The sequence below is a fragment of the Leucopleurus acutus genome (genome assembly GCF_964270905.1).
Source record: "Leucopleurus acutus genome assembly, chromosome: X".
NCBI lineage: Eukaryota > Metazoa > Chordata > Mammalia > Artiodactyla > Delphinidae > Leucopleurus > Leucopleurus acutus.
The window spans coordinates 116,261,404-116,284,334 of NC_139148.1; the positions used below are offsets into that span (position 1 = coordinate 116,261,404).

A 22,931-nucleotide genomic window follows, 5' to 3' on the forward strand; every position below is an offset into this window, starting at 1 on the left:
CTCAACCACTGCGCCACCAGGGAAGCCCTCTCTGAATCTAATTTTTAATGTGGAAAATGAGGCGTGATCTCCAGGAATTTTAAATCCTTCCTCACCAAAAAACCACTTCATTTGGTAAAACCTACCAGGGAAGACAGCTCAGAATTCCTGCTTTAACCTTATAAATTCTAGCAAAATACAACTCATATGTAAATTTCTTCCCAGTTTACACACTTAATTATAAATTCACTACAGTTAACAGTCACTGGTTTTATTTTTTTTATTGTCCTATTGGCCTTAGCTTTGAAACTGATATTAAATGACTGCACTGCTTAAATGCAAGACTTTTTTGCACACAATAAGCTATAATTAGTGTTCAATCCTAAAGTTATAGCACGTTCCACTCTGAACAGACTTTAGAGATCGCCAGGTGATCCCTTCGTATTATGGATTAAGAAAAAATTAAGGCTATACAATTAATTGGTGTTAAAACCCAGCCTCTGATTCTCAGGTCCATGCTCTTTCCTCAGTTAATCAATTAATTATGTGTAATGTAAAGACATAAAGAAAAGTTTCACCGCATAACAGTCTTTGACCAAAGCAGGACAGGACTGAAGACATCCTTCTCATTCCCAGTTATGCCAAACCTTTCCTCCTGGACTGAAAATCACAGTAAGGATGATTAGAGTCCAGTCCACTGCCCACAATCCTCTCACAAGGGAAGATAAGATCGGCCCCCAGATCTGCTTTGCACTGTAAGACACACCGGACTTCAAATCTGTTTATAGTCTGTGGCTGATTCCAAATCCCAGGGAACTTTCCGCCCTAGGCGATAGATTCCCCCCACGGAGCAAGGCTGACTTTGGCGCCCTCCACATTCAATGTCTTTTCCCCATATTGGAGTACTCTCACTATCCGGTTAGCACTGTGAAGAGAGGTCCATTCTAGTCATGGGGCAAACGCCCTATTCCATGCCGGACTTCTTTTCTATTCGGTAGGAATAACTCTTCCAACCTGGCAGCAAAGGTAAATACCCTGCCCAAATCGATGCAGCTCCTAACTAGCTAAGCAGTAACTGAAACCCATGCTGGCCAAGAAATTCAACTCCTCTTCCACTTGTCCCAAGACAGAGTCCCAGCATTTAGGGAGTTCGCAAGATAAGTCATCAACGAATTAATTAACGGTGTGACCTAAATGACAGCAAAGAAAATAAAATAAGGGCCATATAATGTAGTGATTAATACAGGCTTATTTTACTACTATAATCCATATCTTTCCACAACTGCAAAAACAAACAAAAAACCTCTTGAATATGCTTTATTTTTCAAATTTGACACACCATCTATTTACCTCTCCTTAGAATTTATTTGTTAATTCTAGTAATAAACTTGATAGAAAATAAAATTACTGGGATTTACATTTCACCTCTGACTTTGCAAACAAGGATGGGAGTTGACCTTTGGGCTACCTGTTTAACCTCTGCGTTCCTCAGGGGTGACAAGAAAACCGCCTCAGAGGAGGGCTCCCTTGCTCCAGAAAGGAAACAGGTGTAAAGCCCGCTAAGCGGTGCCTGGCACAGAGTGAATGCTCAACACACCTTAATTACTGTCATCCACCCACCATCACCGCCATCATCACCACCCAGAACATGAGTGTCACAGAGGCTCATTTTTGTCTGTTCTGTTCACTGCCGTATCACCAGTGCCTGACACATCGTTGGCACTCAAACATCCGTCAACCGAATTAATCATGAGCACTAGTACTTCTATCACTAAGTAGAGGATGATCTGCCCCCAAATGTAATTGCCTCCAACAGAAAAGATTAATTAAGCAAACAACAACAACAACAAAAAAACACCAAATTGCTACTGGAAATTTTGGGGATATGAAATAGAGAACCACTCTCAGCCCGAATGCAAGGCTTACTGGAAGAGAGGAGAGAGGAGGGTCCTCTCAAGTCAAGGAAGCATCTCTTCAGATTAAACTACCACCTGGAGAAAAGGCAAGTCCAAAGTATCCGTTAAGGGCACTCTGCAGGCCAAAAGATGTTCCAGCTTACATGACGGCATCCAAGAGTCTAGAACAGGAGACTTCTTAGTCTCCTCAGGAATCTGGGCCTTGACAGCAAGGACAAACCCCACTCTGCAGAGAGGAAAGAAGCACAGCAAGTGAACCCGGAGCTGTAACTCCGGTCCACATGCAGGTGGAGAAGGGCCCTCGCCCGCCTCTCTCCACCACCCGGAGACCTGGCTGTCCCTGTGCACATTGGGCCGCGGGCAAGCTCTGCAGCCACAGGCTCCAACCAGACCGCCCTCACCCAAGCTGCAGCCCTGGCCCGCTTCTGAGGGCCCATGAAGTGGCTGCTGGCTCTTGACCCTCCACCGGGAGGTCTGCGGGCGGGGAAGCCACTCTGCTCCCCCATCTCCATTTCTTACTGTAAAACCCTCAGAGAACTGGGAAGAACGCTGGGGAAAGGAGCCACCAGGGGTCTTCAGCAGGCTTCAGAGGGCAGCCCTCTGCCCCCCTTCCCCCCCTCACCCCAGACTTCTCCTAGACACACAGGCTAGTAATGTTAATATCACCTAAACAGCATGGTAAAGCACTAATCAAAAAGCAGCCTTTAAAAACAACCTGCTTCTCAAGAGCAGTGAACTTGTACAGTTTGTCAACAATCTGGCCAACAGAGCTAGTCTGACTCGACACAGGAGAGAAGGTCCTGAGAAAAGACTGGTGCAAGAGGTTCTCAGGCAAGTCTGAAGTTCTCCAAATCTCAGTTTCCTTGCTCGGTATAGGGAGGACAGTAACAATACCTACCACCCACAGTTAAATGAGATAATTTATATAAAATGCTGGGCACACTGCCTGGCACACAGCAAGCATTCTATCAATGTCAGTAAATTTCTTCTGTGCCCTCCCCCCAAATAATTATCTACCAAGTGCCCAGAATCCTGGTTAAAGGCAAACATTTTGCCTCACCCCTTAAGCCTGATTCTTTACATGGAATCATAGCCAAATAATCCCAGTTTAGTGAAAACCTCTAGCAAAAGTTGAGGAAAGGCTGCTTCAAAGGACAGGCAAGTTGAGAACTCCACACCTCAAAGAAAGCCGCTCAAGATCACAAGGACAATTAGCAGTTCTTCTAGTTCATCTCAGCGATCAGGTGGTAACTAATAAAACTCCCCTCGATTTCAGCCCTGGAGTCCCGAAGCCCCACATGGAGACAGAAGCACTGGGCTTTTGCGTGTAACGGGGAGACAGGCCGTGCTCAAGAAGTCTGCAGGCTCCGGAGGCAACTCTAGCTCGGGACAGCATACGCCTCCAACGAAGTGAGTGTCCGAGCTCTCTAAGGAATGGCCGAACGTGAACCACCTTCTCTAGTCCCTGTATTTTATTAATTTTCCTTTGTAAAGACTCCTATTTAATTGCCTCTCAATCTTTTCAAACTGCAAAAATTTTGTCAAAATAAGATGTTAAATGTTATAAAACTTAACATAAAGTCACCTTTTCCTTAAATACTGAAATAGATTTGATGGCTTTTCAGGTGTAAGTTATTATTATTCAACTTTACAGAACACCATCCTCCACATTTCACTACTATAGACTCCTTTACCCCAATTTTTCTGGCTCAAAGCAGCCCCTTTGCTGTCAGTGAAGGACAGTGTTGATCAGTCCTAGCCCCCGTGCTAACCGGCTGTGTGACCTGGGGAATCACACCTTCTCAGCCTCCCCTCCTCCTCCACACAATGATGGTTATTTAACTCCAGTACGAAGATCTCAACACACACGACAACGGAATATTTTTTTTTAATTCAATGGTTAACATGAGTACAAAAACGGTAGGAAATCTATCATACAAAACTGGATATGTTACTTTTTTTCCCTGAAATGGGTATTTTCTAAATCCTTTAAATCTGAAGTTACAACAAATCATTTTATCTCCTAAATTGCAACTATGTTGGGTATACACTGTCCAATTCCCCCACAGTACCCTGAAATGCCTTGCTTCTACCCAACCACCAACAACTGCATTCTGTTCTCATTTCTACAGACTTCTACAACTTCCAGGCAAGTTTTCTCCAAGATAATAAACATCAGTAAGTAAAGACTTAATTATGAAATATTTTGAGTACCTAACCTTTACCAGTTATGCTAGATACAGGGGATAAGTGATTAAGACACTTTTTTCCTAAACCCAAGGATTCACAATCCTGTAAAAACATAGCACTGTGCCATCACTCCCATCCCTCTCCCAGGCAGACATCACTAATCTATCATGGGCCTCTCCCTTGAACTGGACACAGCTTTGGCTCCACGATTCCATGTAGCCATTGCCAATCAAATAGGCTTATTTTAATAGACTTCATCACATTTCACGAAATCTCTATCTACACAAGTGATGATTCTGATGCCAATACTGGAATGCAGACATTTGCGGGACACCAAATATGGATTAGAAAGTAAAACCAGAAGACGTAATATCCCCGTCATCTATTATGATCCCATTGAAGCATTATTTAAAAGGGATAAGGAAAACTGTGGAAAGAATGGTACTTCCTGCCAATTCTCAATTACCATTTTCCAGCATCTTAAATGAAGAAGATAAAGCCTGTGAGAGCCACCTAAGTCTAGGGAATCTGGGTATCTGTTTTAAACATGCTCTCTTTAAAGGCTATGGTTGTCTGATGGCAGCTAGAACATGCTCAAAAGAAAATAATTAAATTAGTGAAAATAAAAAATAAGGCCATAAAAATAAAATTCTGAAACAAAATATTACGGCTTAAATAATCTGCCTGACAGCTCAAAGGGTCCATCTCTTTCCTCTACGCAAGACTTGGTAAAAATGTGTTGTCTGCCAACAGCAGACAAGTTAACTCCTCTTGACCAGGACTAACTTTCCAACCATTTAAAGATAAACACTTTGCCTTCCATGTGTCATGGCGCAGAACTCTGGACTTGGTGTTTGCTTAGATGTCTGACCACATCTAAAGCGCTTCCTAAGGAAAACCTAGGCTACTTGCAGGTGTGGAGGACCTCAACGTGTCAGTTCTTCCATATTTAAAACACCAATATTAATTTCGTACCAAGGACACTTGACAAGGTAATCTACAGTTCCAACTTGCCTATGCTCCTGGAAGAGACTAGCTTGACATAACAGATATCAGAAAGGGAAAAACCCACAAACGCTGACCATTCAGTTCTCTAAAGTCTCCACCTACCGAAAAATGTGCTCCCACAGTCCGTGGGGGTAACAAGAGCGTCCTGAGGAGATGACTCATCGAGCTCATTGCGCATCATGTTGCTCTGTGTCCCCGAGAGTTCAGTACTAACAAAGTTCCACATGCCCACCCACTCTGCCTCGACGGTCACGAAGCTCAAAGCTGAATTTCATGCCCACCTGGCAGCTGTCCTCAGTGTTGGGGACACTACCTCCATCTTTCTACAGCCTTCACTGCAGACTCCTATTTTTTTCATTCTTCTTAGGATGGTCCAACGCTGTGTTTTTTTTTTATTGAAGCCATCTCAGAATCTTTTTGGAAATAAGCAAGGGGTGCAAAATGTAATAAATTCTCTTTCCTCCCATTATTACTATGTTTGGTCCTCATGGCCCCCCAAACTCTCCCCTCTCTGCAATCCTGTACACGCTGTTCTCCCCAAACACAGCCCCTGCTACTGCCAGCATTCAGTGAGGTTGGATGAACCAGGCATGCGGCCCCTAACATATTTGTAAAATACGGACTTTGACATGTGCATTAAGTCCCTCAAAAACTGTGAGATCCTGGAGGGCAGAGAGTACAGCTTACGTAGGCTCTGGCTCCCAGCAGCCACAAAGCAAGCCTTGCACCCTGCAGGCACACCGCAGAGACAAGTTCTGTTCATGGGAAGAGTAAGTCAACATTTTGGAAGCCCACTAGGTGAAGTCACATGGGAGGTAGTAAGCTCAAAAGAAGGTTTCTACCCTAAAGGAGTTAAGAAACCAAAGAACTAAGCTATGTAAACTATCTATGTAGCCAACATGGATTGCACATCTGTAAATACAAAGAATTGAAAATACAAAGCCTGGAATGATTGCATTTGGCTGAGGCTTTTAGCTGAGTTAAAAGGAGTAAGACTTGTGAGGGCATTCAGGTGCAAAATAATGACCCCACGGAGGTACAAGGCAGCAATATTCAGGGACCAGCAATAACATTTCCCCGGGTGTAGCAAAGAGCAAGCATAATTAGACCACGAGGTGAGCCCTGGGGATGGCTGGCGGAGGGCCTTGAAGCGGCAATGCAGAGCACAGCCTGGTTTTCTTTGAGGTGATTTAATAAGGTAAAAAAAACTCCGGGAATGATTCACAACTACTGTCAGGAAGAGACAGGAGGAAGAAAGCTGGAGTGACTGCTGGCAGTGAGCACTAGAGATGCACAGCAGACAGGTACCCGGCCACCTGCACGCACTCTCAAGGGCGAACGTGGGACAACCCATGCAAGAGCCTATCTTAGCACAAAGGCCACGACAGCCCTAAGGGCCAGAGTAGCGGTTTCAACCTCATCTTGAATCTGAGACCTCTTCTTAGAGTAAAACAGTCCCTCTCTCTCCCCTACTCCCCCATCTCTGTCTCTGTCTCTGTCTCTGTCTCTGTCTGTCTCTGTCTCTGTCTCTGTCTCTGTCTCTCTCTCTCTCTCTCTCTCTCACACACACACACACACACACACACAGGGCTGTAACTTAATGTGGCTTACCACAGAGGCAGTATAACAAAATGGCTAGAGCAACTCTTGGGTTCAGATCTCAGCCCTGACACTCATGAGGTGTGCGCCTTCAGGGAACATACTTAACTTTACTTACTAAGCCAGGTGTAAAATGGGGACAAAAACTGTACCTGCCTCTTACATAGGAATATATAAAATTTTCAGCAGAATGAGTAGCTCAACAAGCTCTCACCCAACACGACTAAGAAACTGGACAGCAGGTATGGCTCTCCAGACGCTTTGCATCAACCTCACAGCGCTCCAAGACCCACGGCGGGAGTCACTGTCCTGGGAGATAAATGCGAAGCAGAGCAGTAAACTCCACCAGCAGGGATTTACGTGGCAACCAGAGTTCAGCACTGTACCAGGGGCTGCAGAAGCCAGCACAACACCCAACAAATGAGGGGACAATGCACAGGGTGGGGTTGGAGGGAAGTGGGAGATACTGGTGCAGAGGTTAGAAGGAGCCTGACCCTCAAGCAGGGGTTTTAAGGTGGAAATGAAGTGGGGAGCCAAAACTGTCTGGCCAGGGAGTAGCTCAGGAAGACAGCCTGGAGGAGGCCACTCAGCACCAACCCGACCACTGCACTCCCGGCTCTAAATAAGGCTTACCTTCTAACCTGCATGGATTTAGGCATAAGCCATACCAACAGAGTTACACGAACAGCTTAACTAATTTCTCCATAATACTGAAAGTATGCAGGCCCTTGACTGACTTTGAGGGTTCTCTTACTCAGCCTCAGATCCCTGTCCCTCCCACCAGTTTTCAAAACGGGGTTTACTGTAATTACCTTAAACACAGCACGATGCATGAGTAACTAAGAAGTAATCAGGTATCCAGCAGTTACAACTGTCTAACGCCCTTTGACTGTACGCCTAGACAGTTTCTACCTCTTTTCTCCTGCCAGAGAGTCTGACAGCAGTGTGAATCCCAACTGGACACTTCCTAGCGCTTTGACCGCGGGCCTCGGTTTCCCAATCTGTGAAGTGGAGATCATAAGAGCACCGCCTCAAAGAGCAGCTGGGAAAACTAAATGAGGTCCTATCAGCCAAGTGACTGCGCGTAATAAGCACAGCCTGCGTGCGCATTAGGATTATCACCTTTATTCACCCCATCACTTCCTGGGTGTCGGCACCGCCACCGCCCGGGGGGACCCGAGAGGCCCGGCCCCGGCGCCGCCCGCCGCTCGCGGGCCGGGCTCCGGACACTCTTGAGGGTCTGGGGCAGGGAGGGGACCTGGCCCGAGCCCAGACCAGCCTGCCCCACGTCCAGGTGCGGCCGCGGTCTCGGAAGTTCCTGCGAGGTGGCTTTTAACGTGTAAGAAAACACAAAACAAGAAAACATTTCCTGGTCTGTGACTGCACAGCACCGCTCCGTCTTACTTCCTCCGCGACCTGGGACCCGGGCGAGGGGACCGGGCAGCAAGGGAGCCCCGCGCGCGGGCACCGGCCTCCTCGCGGCCCGAGCTCCCGGCGCCCCCGCGGCCGCCCCCCCGGCGCCCCGAGCGCACACGTGCCCGCGGCCCCCGCCCCTGCTCACCTGGCCTGTGATGCCCGTGATGAGCGCCACCTTCCTGGGCTTGCCAGTCTCGCCGTCCCCGGAGCCGCGGGCGCTGGGGCAGCACGCCGCTGCCTGGGCCATGTCCGCGCGCGCTGAAGAGAGGCGCCGACCGACGGGGGTGTGCCGCAGGAGCCTCCTCGCCGGCTGCAAGGACCAGCCCCGCGCCGCCCGCCGCCGCACTCTGACAGGGCCGCCTGGCAGGCCTGGCGGGCGCAGCGTCAGCTGCATCACCGCACGACGCACCGCCGCGCCGGCGGCAGGCCCCGCCCTCCACGCCGGAAGGCCCCGCCCACTTCCGGCAGCGCGCGCGCCAGGCGGGGCGTCGGGCGCGCCTGCGCGAGCTTATCCAGATCCTCAGGAGAGGTTGGGATGCCGGGTCTTTATGCCAGGCATGCCGCTTGCAAGGGCTGGCAGTGGACGGGGCGGGCCGTCGGCGGCCTGACTTCACCATCTCACGCTGCACGTCCTCCCCTCCACCCTCCTGAATCTCCCAGGAATCGTCACACTATCCGAGGATGCTGGGAAGAAGTAGGGGCAGACATTTCCCTTAGGAGAAAGCCCTGAATCCCGTCCGAATCGGGTCACGGCCCCTGGGTCATCGGCTTTGATAAGTAATTCCTGGAAACCTGCTGCAGTGCCCTTTGAGGAGTCTGGTTCTCTGTTTCCTGAAGGGCACTAGAGTTACAAGGGCCCTGAATGGGGTCACGGATAGAGGCAATGACCGGCCTCACGCCTAACCTGCTTTCTGGATCTTCTCGCGTTTTTCTGAGGCTTGGAACCAGGCACGAGATTCCAAGTAACTCGATTCAAAATGCTGTAGTCAGAGGACTGGCAGAGCAAGACGAAAGTTTCTGACCCCAACCATGTGCTGTGCAGCAGAAGGAAATGTTGAAAAGACTGCACATGTCAGTAAACCTGGACATGCCGAATTTCAAAAAGTAATTCAGATGCAAGGTGGCGTCCTAGCTTGACGTCTGTCGAATTTGGCTTCCATGTGGCAGTTGCACATAGGGCAGGGAGAGGAGAGGAGCTGACTTAGACGCTGGCAGGGTAGCAGGTGTGTGTACCTAAGCATTGGCCGGAACCAGGGAGGAGAGAGGAACTTCCTTGTGCCCACTGCTCTGCTTCTCTGCACTGTACATATTCCTCTCCCCAACGGATCAGCACAGACCAGCGCTTGAAATCACAAACTGAGTGACTAGGAGGTGCCCAACCTAACCTGCAAGACCGTTACAGACTTGGGACTTCCCTGGCTGTCCAGTGGTCAAGACTCCGCGGTTCCACTGCAGGCGGGGGCGCGGGTTCGATCCCTGGTCGGGGAACTAGGATCCCACATGCTGGCAGGGCCCGTACAAAAAATGGGGGTGGGGGTAGGGGGAAAGACCCTTACACCCTTCAAATCCCAAAATAGAAGAGCTCAGGATTTCATTAAAAATCTCTCTGTCCCCTAAGCATGTCAGCAATATGCCTTAACTTTATGGATAGACTTGTCTCTGGATTCACTTGCCTCTCCCCTGTCCGTTCCATTCAGAGAATGACTAAAGGAAGGTCTGTTACTAGCCCCAGCAGAGGGCTGCATCACTGGTGAACAGAGAGGCCCTAAGGCAGAGGAGAGGAAACCCTCTCACTAGGGCAACTCGCTATAAGCAAGAAATGTCTTTGAAATCTACTAGATTCTATTAAAAACTTATGTTTGTTTTAATGTAAATATGCTTTGAATTAATTTGCAGATAAATTATTTAACATTCCCCCAAATTGCTGAAAAAGTGGATCCTTAGGGAGGACGTGCCAAGTTTATCTGGCAGCCGAGACCTCCGATCACACTGCTGGCCTGTCCTGGTAAGAAGCATGACAGTGGAAGACCCATGGAAAGAAAAGCAATTATATTTTAGGGCCTGCAAATAAAATAATTACAAAATATTGAGGGAAATGGTAGTTCAGAAATACAGTGGGAGGTTTAAAAAGAAGGATATTTCTCTAGAAAAATTCTCTGAAGAAAGGTGATGAGACAGGAAGACAGGAGTACAGCCGTTTTGGAAAAGGACTGGGGAATGGCCTTGAGTTAGTGGGCTTGACAGGCCCAGTAAAACAAAGCACCTAAAGGCTTGGCCTTCTGAGACAATAACCAAAGACCCACAGGAGTAGAAGATTATCTCTGTTCCACTGATGAATGTACATAGTTTCCAAAGAACAAAAGCAGGACTGTAAAACCGCCACCTAGCAGAACCACTGAACTGCCGGTTCCCTGAAAGATATAGATAAAGGCCTGACACACATTCCTAATTTGTTTTTGCAGGAAGCAGACGAAAACTGCTGACTACAAGCATGTGGACCCCAGACCTATTGAAACCAGATGGTTGATGATGCTCTAAACTTCACCTTGACGCCAGCGAATTGGAGACCTGAGCACAGGCTCCTGCATCCCCTCCCTCACATGGCCTTTAAAACCCCTTCCCTGAAAGTCCTCGGGGAGCTGGCATTCTTTCATACCTTCTCCCTCGCGCACCAGCTCTCCTTCCAATAAAAAGCTTTGCTCGCCTAGGAGTCTTGTGGGAGCGACACTCATTTCTATGGTCTTGCTGTCCCAGAATCTGGAGAGGGCCCGAGAACAGTGGTAGAGCAGTATATTGGTTTGCTGAAGCTGCCACAGATTGAGAGCTTAAACAACAGAATTTTGTTTCCTCACAGTTCTGGAGGCTGGAAGAACAAGATCAGGTGTTAGCAGGGTTGGTTCCTTCTGTAGCCTCTCTCCTTGGCATAGAGGCGGCTACCTCCTGGTAACAAGTGTCAGAATTGAGTTACGCTGGGACTTCCCTGGCGGTCCAGTGGTTAAGACACCACACTTCCACTGCAGGGGGCGTGGGGTCAATCCCTGGCCAAAAAAAAAAATTGAGTAGCGTTGTTAGGACACACCCAGCTGATGTTCCTTGGTGGTATGGGAAACCCTCCCCAAAACACGTTGGAATTGTGTCCAGAACCTTATATAACATGTCATCTAAGAATGGTGATTGTAATTTGTAAAAAGCGTTGCCAAGGTCACATAGCTAGTAGCTGGTTAGGGTAAAAACCATGATTCGCTCTTCCAACTCCATTCCATATTCTATTTGGAAAAACTGAAGTGCTAAAGCCCACATTTCCCAGGTTATGTTGCATCCAGGGTTTTGGAAATTGAGTTCCACCAGTCAGACTATGACAGGTGGAAGGGAAACAGGCACCATCTTTCTCCTGCTGGTCACATAGTAGAAAAGTTTTCGGCAGTTAGGTTCCAAGTTTAGGTCTATCACAAGTTGCATGAGTACCATGAGTACCGGAGCCGGTCAGGGTGGTGGCGGCAGCAGCTTCCTAAATTCTGGCTTGGAGCTCTGGGGGTGTGCCCTTGACATCAGCAGCCCAGTGATAGCCCTCTAGCCTCTGTTCCTCCACTCCTTACAAAGTTTTTTTTTTTCTAAACCAAGGTTTTTATTGGAATCATTGTAGATTAAAATGTATTTGTAAGAAATAATGCAGTGACATGCCATGCACCCTTTACCCAATTTCCCCCATGGTCACATGCTCAAAAACTACGGTGCAACATCACAAGCAGGATATTGACATTGATACAATTTGCTTCTATTATGCAGATTTCCCCAGTTTTACCTGTACTCATTTGTACATACGTGTGTTTAGCTTTATGCCATTTTATCACATGTATAGGTTCGCTTATCTACCACCAAGATCAAAATACAGAATATCTGGCAACACAAGGATGCCTCCTGCTGCCCTTTTACAGCCCCATCTCTCATCCCTGGAAACCACTAATCTGCCCTTTACTACTCAAGTTTTGTCACTTCAAAAAGTATTATAAATGGACTCATACAGCTTGCAGTCTTTGGGAACTGGCTTTTTTCACTGAGCCTAAGTTTCCTGGGGGTCCATCCCAGTCGTGTGTATCAGCAGCCCATCCCTTTTTATTGTTGAGTAGCAATCCATGGTGTGGATGCCCCAGGTTTGTGCAGCCATTCACCCGTTGAAGGGTATTTGGGCTGCTTCTAGTCTGGGGCTGCTACAGATAGAGCTGCTATGAATATTCATGTACAGGTTTTTCTGTGACTCTAGTTTTCACTTAGCCCAAGAGTGTAATTGCTTGGCCATATAGTAATTGCATGTTTAGTTGGGGTTTTTTGTTTGTTTGTTTTGTTTTAAACTTCCAAATTGTTTTCTTGCAAAGAGTTTGTTAACAGAATATCTTGCCTTAAATCCCTTTCTACGTGAATTGCCTTCGGTGGTTTCTGTGTCCCACTCTAAACTCTGATGGACACAGCAGTATGGACGAGACAGAAACTCCAGACAGGTACCCTTCACCTCCATAGAAAGGCCAACGAAATGGTTGTGTGTGTGTGTGTGTGTGTGTGTGTGTGTGTGTGTGTGTGTGTGTGTAATTGAGAGAGAAGGGCTGTAGCAGGGAAAACATCCAGTGGGAAAGAAGAGACCATTTCCTTTTTATTTTCCCTCTATTTCAGGATTTATACCAGTGTTCCAGTAAATAAAGCAGGATAGAAGTAGCGAATCTTTTTTTTTTTTTTTTTTTTTTTTTTTTTTTGCGGTACGCGGACCTCTCACTGTTGCGGCCTCTCCCGTTTTGGAGCACAGGCCCTGGAGGCGCAGGCTCAGCGGCCATGGCTCACGGGCCCAGCCGCTCCACAGTATGTGGGATCTTCCCAGACCCACGTCCCCTGCATCGGCAGGCGGACTCTCAACCACTGAGCCACCAGGGAAGCCCCGAAGTAGCGAATTTTTAAGTAAAATCTTATCAGCTCCAACTCCACTGGAGATGAGGCAACTCAGACCTCTGTTTTCCACTGTGTTTCTCTTCAGAATAAAATTAACTTGTGTGAGTCTCCTGTCTTAGGATTTGTGGCAGAAGCAGCAGAGTTTTAGAAACAGAATTGGAAGGTTTGTGAGGACTTCCTGAAATCCGTCACCTCCACTTTGGGGTTTCCCACTTGACAAATGAAATTACAATATTGCAAGATTTTTAGACCATGATTTTAGAAAAGGGAAAATGTATCCAAAACAATCGAAGACATGTGCTTCTCACATCCTCACTCGTACAATTTCCCATCAGATAGCTCTCTGTCTTCAGGCAAACGTGTATTAGAAGGATGCTCTCTGGGCCCTGTTATACACACTCTATCTCTAGTGGAGCATGTGTGCCTGATGTCACCTTGCCACTACCTCCTTTGGTTTTAAAATTTCAGTTTTTAGTTGGACTAATAGTTTTCAAGCTAGAAGAGCTATCCACTGGGAAAGTTTTCCCCTCTGGTAGTCTTAGTTTCTTAATTCACAAAAATCCCAGGGAGAACAGCCTCGGGGTCACTGCTGTACCGTCTCATTAGAATCTCCACTCAAGGCACACAACGCTGTTTTTCCGTTACTGGCATCAAACACAGGGGGAAAGCATGTGAAGCTTTAAGTGTCCCTTGGCTCTGATTTTCAGCATTCTCCTCTCTGGATTTTGGGACACATACGTGCTCACTCCCCCTTTGTGATATTTCCTAAAGCTGTGACCAATAAAAAGTGAATCTCCCATAACGCAAAATAGTCACTAGAGTAGGGGTAATACATCATTCTTTAAATTAGATGAGATAATAAAACGCCCTTGACTGCCTAGGGAAACCTTCCAGTTCCTGGCTACTACTCTGACCCTTATAATATGTCAAAATTGCCTCAAGGTTAAGATACAGGTGTCAATTATTATTTTTTTTTTTTTTTGCGGTACGCGGGCCTCTCACTGTTGTGGCCTCTCCCGTTGCGGAGCACAGGCTCCGGACGCGCAGGCCCAGCAGCCATGGCTCACGGGCCCAGCCACTCCGCGGTATGTGGGATCCTCCCGGACCGGGGCACGAACCCGTGTCCCCTGCATCGGCAGGCAGACTCCCAACCGCTGCGCCACCAGGGAAGCCCCAGGTGTCATTTTTAATTGTAAGAATTCTAATTCTAGAAAACTTTACCCTTCTGTACTAACATGTTGAACATATTCAGGATGCTGTCATAAATTTCCAGTTTCTCCAGGCTGAGTCCACTTTGGCTTCCAATCTTCTCTCCAATACCTGTGTGCCCAGGAAGGTCTCGGCTAGGGGCCCAATGTGTGTAGGTAACAGAGGAACATTAGGATTATAAAGGCACGCATCACAAAGCCTAGGCATTAGAGAATTTGCTAGACCTGCTGGAAGACATGGTAAGAATTTTGATGCTAATGAATTTTTTTAATGGCCCCCTTCTTCCCCCACCGAGAAAGCTTCCTTTGACCTCTGGGAGGCACGTCTTAAGGAATCTTCTCTAGGACTAGAAATGAGGTAGGCTGGGACCTGGGCCCCTTTGCTGCAGGGCTGCAGAGCTTGCACCTGGACAGATGTCTCCAGGAGCAACAAAATACAACGAAACTACATGGGACTAAAAATCACTGCACGCATGCGCAGTGGGGGCAGATTACGGACAAAAAGCTACAAAAAAGCCAAAAAAACCCAGCTGCCACTTCTGAAGAGCTGAAGCAAAAACAGGGTACTGCACACGCCCCCGGCACTCGACACCACCAAAGGGGTGGGCGCACCACCTAAGCCAAACCCCTGGACACACCCCTACCCTCCCCATATAAGGAACCGGCTCGCCTGCCCTCCAGGAGTGAGTGAGGGAACCCGCTACTTCTCGCTCCCCCCTGCTGTAGCAGGGGCCCCACTGAAGCCTTGCCTGAATTTCTTTTCTGGCCTCTAGTCAATTTCTATTGATTGGGGAAGGCCAAGAACCCTGGTCGGTAACAGGAGGAGGGCTGAAGTGTACCTGGGCTCTGTCCTTGATTGTGTCCTAATCATTCATAAAAAGATTCACTTTTGGTGTGACGGTGGGTGGAGCCACCAAGTAATCCTCAGGTGCAGCTCTGCCGTAATTCATCCCAAATTCTTAAAGCTAACAGTAAGCCCCGAGAAAGCAAGCTGCCCCTCCAGGAACCTCACTAAAGAGCAGTGAGGATGGTGGGGACAGAAGCTTCAGCTGCCACTGTGCAGCACAGAGAGCTGGGGCCTAATCAGAGGCAGTGGCGATGCTGGCACCATGACTGGCAGGAGATGGTCATCCAGCAGACACTGAGGCTTGAGTCCCAACACGAGGACCTGTAGCAAGTGTTCAAGGAACGCAGCACCTGTGTGAGTGTCAGTTATTCTGAACACATCATGATAATTCCGTTCCCCTTGTCAGGGCAAGACTGACACGTATCTGGGATGCGACCCTGTGCCGTGATACATGATGGTGAAGTTGTTCTGCTGTCGTGTCCCTGCCCCCCGTGGGAGACATCCTCCCCACTAGGCAGCATAGCAGAAAAGAACCTGGCAGCCCCAGAAGCACCTGAACGGACACTAAGAACGTACCACCCTCTGGCACGCTGCCAGGGAAATGTGGGGCTTTGGGGCTCCCTGGTGGGGAATCTACTCCTGAAACCATCTTTCCTGAGGCCAGGCAGCCTGAGAGAACTAGTTTGTTGCTTTGTTGTTTGTTTCCTTAGATTTTTTTTTAACCCATCTCATCCTTAAATATTCTCCCCTTTTCTAAGCCTGGCTTCATGTTGGAAAACCAAGATTATATTTTAGCGGATTTATCCAGAATTATCAAAACCTGGTGCTGCCTCCATTTGATCCACAGATTATTACTAAGCCAAAAATCGGAGTCAAATGACCTTTTGGGGGCAGTGTGTTAGTCTCGTAGGGCTGTCTCACCAAAGTACCACAGACTCAGTAGAAGGAATTTAATCTCTCACAGTTCTGGAGCCTGGAAGTCTGGGACAAAGGTGTCAGCAGGCCTGTGTTCCCTCTGAGAGCTCTAGGAGAGGCTACTTCCTTGCCTCTTCCTGGCTCGTGGTGGTTACCAGCCATCCTTGGGATCCTTTGGCTTGGAAGCACCTCGCTCCACCCTCGGCCTCCATCATCACGTTGCACTCGCCCAGCGTGCACCTGCGCCCGAATTTCCTCTTTTTATAAGGACACCAAGTCACGTTGGGTTAGGGCCTGCGTTACTCCATCTTGACCTCGTCTTAACTTGATTCCATCTGCAAAGAACTTATTTCCAAATAAGGTGACATTCCCAGGAGGCAGGGGTTAGGACTTAAACATATCTTTTTGGGGGACACAATTCAACCCACAAAAGGCAATGTTGGTGAGTCTATTAAAAGGCTGATGTGATGGTGGAAAATCATCCTTCATTGGAAGATCTGAATGAACTCTTGGCAGCATGAAAGAGAAGAATCAAAGGGCAGATTTAGGATGGCTGGATTTAAACAGCGAGGTGCTTGGATGACCAGGAAGGAGAATGTGAAAGGAGGCTGGGTAAACTTTTCTGAGGATATGGAATTCTCTTGGGTAGCCAGGGAAATCTTTGGGAGAGAATAGTGTCTTCCATTTTTCCGGCACATAAACTTGGCAGCCATAAGATGAAACCCTGCATACGTTGTTTCATTATTTGTCACAATTCTAATAGGAAGTAGCTCCATTTTCTAGAAAAGGAAGTTGGAGCGTAAAGAAGTAAATTGCTTCAAGTTTACTTAGTAAATAAATGGCGGGGCCAGGAATAAAATTCAACTCTGTCTGATAGCAAAGTCCATGCTCTTTCCATTCACAAAAGTAATCTTGCATTAAGTCAACGGATAATTATCACATGCCTACCATATGCCCCGTACCGGACCAGAGGGTCCACACTGCCTTCCACAAAGGTAATCATTGTTTACATTTCCACTAACAGTGCTTAAAAGTACCTGATTGTCCAGCCCATTCACCAAACTGTGTATTCAATCTAGAATTCTTCAAAATCTGATGGTATAAGTGGTGTCTTGTTTTAATTTACACGTTTTTGATTATTAGTGAAGTTGACCATCTCTTCAAATGGTTATTTTACCATTTTAATTTATTTTTCTCTAAACCACTGTGTCATGCATTTTGACCCTTTTCTGTTGGATTGTTTGTCTTCTTACAGATTTGCTGAAGCTTTTTATGTATTGTACGTATCCAGTATGTATCCAACATGATGGATAGTAACACTGTTATTTTATATCTTACAAATATTACTCCCTTTAAGTTGCTTTTCATTTCCCTTTCTTTCTAGTACTTACTTAGAATGATATTCCCCACAGCAAGACTGTAGAACTGTTACCTATTTTTTTCTGTATTTGTATTTTTATGTAAAATGTAATAAAATATGTTTTGTTCTCAAATGATAGCCATTATCTCAAAGCCATCTACTGATTACTCTACTTGTCTTCTTTGTATCTTAAATTACAGTTTACATATGAATCATACTGGAATCTCATTTGTTTCAATTGATTTAATTATCTATTCCTTTTTCAATACCAAACTCTTTTAATATACCTTTATTAAAAACATATTTGTTATATCATTTTCCTCTTTATGTCTTCTTTTTCAGAATTTCTTTTCTACTTCTGTATTTTTCTCTTCTTGAAAAATATCAGAATCATCTTGTCAAATTCTTTCCACTGGGATTTTTAGAGGGGAATAACATTAAATATACAGGTTAATATAAAATAATTATGGGACTTCCCTGGTGGAGCAGTGGTTAAGACTCCACACTCCCAATGCAGGGAGCCCCGTCTTGATCCCTGGTACAGGAACTAGATCCCACATGCATGCCACAACTAAGAGTTTGTGTGCCACAACTAAGGAGCCGGCAAGCCACAACTAAGGAGCCCATAAGCCACAACTAAGGAGCCCAACTGCCGCAACTAAGACCCAACGCAACCAAATAAATAAACATTAAAAAAATTTATGTTTTTATAGAATTGTTTTCCACCCTTTAATTTAGGACTTTAAAGTTTTATAGTTTTTTGTCACGTAGCTCAAGCACTTTTCTTATTAGATTCATGCCAAGGTTAGTTGGTGTCTGAGAGTTACTCGGTGGTGTGGAGACGCCCTCCACACGTTGGACACAGTGACCAGAACCCTTAGTCGGTGTCAGAGAAAAGGGGTTTGCTAGAGTGGCCCTGGCTCACACAAACACGTGGTTTGTTAAGAGAAAGGATAAAGGGTGAGGGATGAAGGATGTTTGACCCCTGGAATGGCTACCTGGTCACGCATGGTATGAAGCTGCCATCAGTTACTAATCCAGTGAGTAAGTGGGTTCCCTGAGCTCTGGGAGCTGCTCTAGCAAATTAGTCAAACCCACAGAGAGAATCGTCAGTGTCCAATCTGTAGCCAGTCAGTCAGAAGCACAGTTAAAAACCTGGGCTTGTGCTTGCTGTCTGAAGTGGAGGGCAGTCTCGTGGGTCTGAGCCCTGACCTGTGGGATCTGATGCCATCTCCAGGTGGATAGTGTCAGAGTTGAGTTGAATTGTAGGACACCCAGCTGCTCCTTGGTGGTGTGGGAACTTCCCCCCACAAACACACATTGGAATTGGGTCCAAAACCTTATAATGTGTTATCTAAGAATGGTTAATGCAACTTGTAAAAAGCTGTTGCCTGTCTTTTTAAAAATCCCTGGAAAAAATTTTCACACAAAGGGCTAATTCACAGAGTTGTAAAGGACATTGAGAATAAATAGAAGGAAAAGTTATAAAGCATTTACTCACAATAACACGCATTCCACTCTGCTATGCTGGGAATTCCATTTACATATGCAAAGTTTACATGAACTTCTTTGGGATACAGCAAAAACCTTTGATTGTATTCAGAAAAAAGAAGAAAAAAACACCATGAAATAGCAAAAAGGAAAGAGAGGATTCAAAGATTCAAAGTGAATGGAAACTCTTGGCCAACTAAAAAATTTCACACACCCCCCAACTCTTTCTCTGCCTCCTGAGGCAAAGCTCTAAGGCATGTAAACACTAGAAATTAGTGTTTCATGCAAAAGCCTTCTCAGAGTATATAAAATCAGAACAGAGTTCTTAATGAATTAAGAAACTATTGAGAGAGCCCAGCACCTTTGGAGTTACTAGCTCCTTAAAAGCAGGACTGTGTATTTCACTTCTTTCAACCTGCCCAGAGCACAATGGAAAGATATTCAATAAATGCTAACTGAATTGAATCTTGATGAGAAGCAGACAACGCCGTTCTTCGAACTATTAGTTCTATTTTATGGGGCTAGCTTAAAAATTAATCCATGTAGATGGTGACATTAAGGTCAAGAATATTCTCCGTCCTCTTCCTCACTTGATTTGTGATGCCTTCTCAGCTTATTGTATTCATTGTTCTTCCCTAAAATACAGAGACTGGTTATCCGAATTATCATAAAAAAATTACAAACAAAATTGCAAAATTACAAAGTGCTCCTATTAAAAGTTTTAAAAAGTCATTTCATCAAGAGAAAAGACTTTAGTGTTCTCTTCAAGTCCAATAAAGGGCTGTGAGAAAAATACTGAGCAGTTTTCTTTGCTAAGGTCCAAGAAAGACAAAAGGGACCTAAAGTGAAACTCAGCTTGAACATTTTACTTATTCAACCTTCATCAGAAAATATTTCTAAATGCCGACTGCATACCAGGCGATGTGACAACTAATTGTTCACACTGGGTTATCTGGGAAGTAGTATAATGTGAATCATTACAGATCTTTGATCTGCAGAAGCAAGATAGCTCTCTATCTTGGGGGGCTAACTGGAAAATAGCACATGGAAGTAGGTAAAACTCAAGGTGCCTCTGTCACTCTAACTCTCACTCCATGTTTATCATAAACCAAGAGGGAAAAATCTCAGACATTCTGACTTAGGAGGTGTTAACAGATCACAGTCTGTTAGGGAGAAACAAGTCTTGGCACCGCTCTGTTACCTGAACTTCCAGTAATGAAATTAAGTGAAATGAAACTAAGCATTAGTGAATAACTTAATTCGGTTCAGTGAATCAGCTATTACAGTTACTCCAAAATCGTAATGAACAAAATAGCGAATTTTTTCTGTCACTTGGAAACCCGTGATGTACGAAACTAGATCAAGTGCGTTGCATTCTTAAGCAACACTTAAAGTCTGGATGAAAGACATTTCTAGACCCACTGGCTTCCCTAAGGATCTCTAGATGTTTAGACTCTTTCAGAGCCGCCATGTGGGTCACGAGGGCAGACCTGGAGGACCATATTCTCAGGAATGAATCTAGGAGTTATACTAGGTAGGTGTAAATGGTTCCTTATCCTTTTTGCTACTCTGAATTTAATCTGGAATGACAGAATTAGGATCTAAAAGCAAACAGGCAAAATGGCATCCAAAGGTTAAACAAGGGATTGAACCTAACAAGGCAAGTTTGAAATGAGATTGGAGAAGAAAGCTGAAAATAGGCAGAAATGGGTCTTATTCGCCCCTATAAGGAGCCAGACAGTTACTGACATTTTGGGAGGGACAGTTCATCATTAGGGCATTCAGGTTAGGGTTTTTAATGACAGTGTTAGGGATGAAGGCCTCAGGGGGCCCGATCAGCTTGTGGACCTTCTTCTGATTGGCTGGTGGAGAGGTAACAGGGTAATGTCTCAGGAATCTCAGTCAACCTTCTGGTTCCAACCAGTCTGGGGTCTAGATGCTCGTGGTCAGCATGTGGTCACCATCCTCCACTAGGTGGGAATGGTGGGAGGGTCTTAGTTTCTAAAGAACATCTCAAGATCTGCATCAGATTATTATCTCTATCCCTTCAGGAGGCACTAGGGGTCCTGTGACGCTACTGTTCCATTCACTACTGGAGTCTGCTCTTTGGAACTGGGGAACACCTAGGATATGAAAGCCTTTCTTCTACAAGCAAGAAACAGGGGGACACAGAGGGGCATTTGTACCCAGGAAGGCCCCTCAGTGTCCTGCTTGGTTTCAAGCCAAGTTCAATTTTCTCTTTAAAATTTTTAATCAGATTTTATTTGGGAATTTTAAACAGATTCAATATTTAACATTTTCCTGAATACTTATCATTTTATTTTTCTTTTAATCGTCCAATGCAGAGAAAATGCAGTGGTGTTTTCACCAAGTCCATCCGGACGCCGTCTCCTCGTCCCCTGCAGGTGACCCGTGTGTAGATGACTATGCTACTTTCCATGACCACCGACCGGGACGTGAAAGGACTGAGGAGCACAGATTTCCTTTGGTTGTTAGATAGAAACTTGACTGACGCATTCTGCTCCCAACCCTTCCATAAGGCAGGCCCCAGCTCTACGCTGGAGATGCAACATGTGGATGTCTTCTGCTCATGTATTTTTCAAGGGTTGATGGTTATTTTTGCCTGCAGACCCTTTACCCCTGCCCTCCTGGTCACTTCCCATGTGACTGAGCTGCCTCACCCCAGGGCCCCTCCCTGGGACAGCCTGAAGCAATGGGGTTTTTATGAACCTCACTGTGGACGTGATCCCTGCCTGGAAGCTGCTGACCTGCTCTTCTTCCAGCCCTGAAAGCAAGGGCCCAGGTTTCCAAGAACCTGCAGCTGTTGGGAAAATTAACTCCTCTTTTCCATGGTGCACACATGCCCTTACTGTGTCAGGAGTGGTAAAAAACTAATTCCCCTAATTCTCCTCTTTGGGTAGGAATTTTCTCTTCCCTTTCCCACTGGGTCTCTGAAGGGAGGGGAGGTGACAATGAATTTGCTTGTGTATTTATCACCAGTTGCAAGGCTGAGCTCTGTGAACCATTCATCTGGCAGGATGACTACACGTTAGGATCACCTGGAGAGCTTTAAAACCTTACAAATGCCTGGGCCAAACCCCAGACAAATGGGACTGGAATCGCTGAGGGTGGAGTTGGGGCGTCAGGAGATTTTAACAGCTCTCCTGGTGTTTCTAGTTTTCAGCCAAGGTTGAGATCCCCTGCTCTTAGGGGATCTCAAGAACTAACTTAGAAAGATCTAAATTTCAATCTCCATATCAGTGGCGTAAGATTACACTTTAGAACCCTCGTCAAAAATGTTTACAGAGGGACTTCCCTGGTGGCGCAGTGGTTGAGAGTCCGCCTGCCGATGCAGGGGACACGGTTCGTGCCCCGGTCTGGGAAGATCCCACGTGCTGCAGAGCGGCTGGGCCTGTGAGCCATGGCTGCTGGGCCTGCACGTCCGGAGCCTATGCTCCGCAACGGGAGAGGCCACAACAGTGAGAGGCCCGTGTACTGCAAAAAAAAAAAAAAAAAAATGTTTAGAGAATTCCCCTTCTTGAGCACCGTGTCTTTTTTTTAAATTAATTACTTAATTAATATTTATTTTTTGGCTGCGTTGGATCTCCATTGCTGCATGCAGGCTTTCTCTAGTTGCGGTGAGCGGGGGCTACTCTTTGCTGCAGTGCGCAGGCTTCTCGTTGCGGTGGCTTCTCTTGTTGCAGAGCACGGGCTCTAGGTGCACAGGCTTCAGTAGTTGCAGCTCGTGGGCTCTAGAGTGCAGGCTCAGTAGTTGTGGCACATGGGCTTAGTCGCTCTGCGGCATGTGGGATCTTCCCGGACCAGGGCTCGAACCTGTGTCCCCTGCATTGGCAGGAGGATTCATTAACTGCTGTGTCACCAGGAAGTCCTAACTGTGTCTTTTTCTTGTCTCTAAACCTTGTAGGGGATTTTTGCACACCTCCCTTACCTTGCAGGCCTAGTCTTCTGAGATAGACACAAGGAGTATAACTAACCTAAGTTAATGCCAGGGCAGTGTCAGACGGGTAAGACATTCCCTTTTTCAATTCATTCATTCCCTTTTCCAA

At 46.2% G+C, this 22,931-nt stretch overlaps 1 protein-coding gene across 1 annotated transcript in view; it reads left to right on the forward strand.

Annotated features, from left to right (window-relative positions):
- LOC309978104 (small integral membrane protein 10-like protein 2A) overlaps positions 1–22,931 on the forward strand; it is a gene marked incomplete at its 5' end in the record, with an annotated part of 129,018 nt that overhangs the window by 24,357 nt on the left and 81,730 nt on the right. The gene's annotated exons all lie outside the window — the stretch shown is intronic.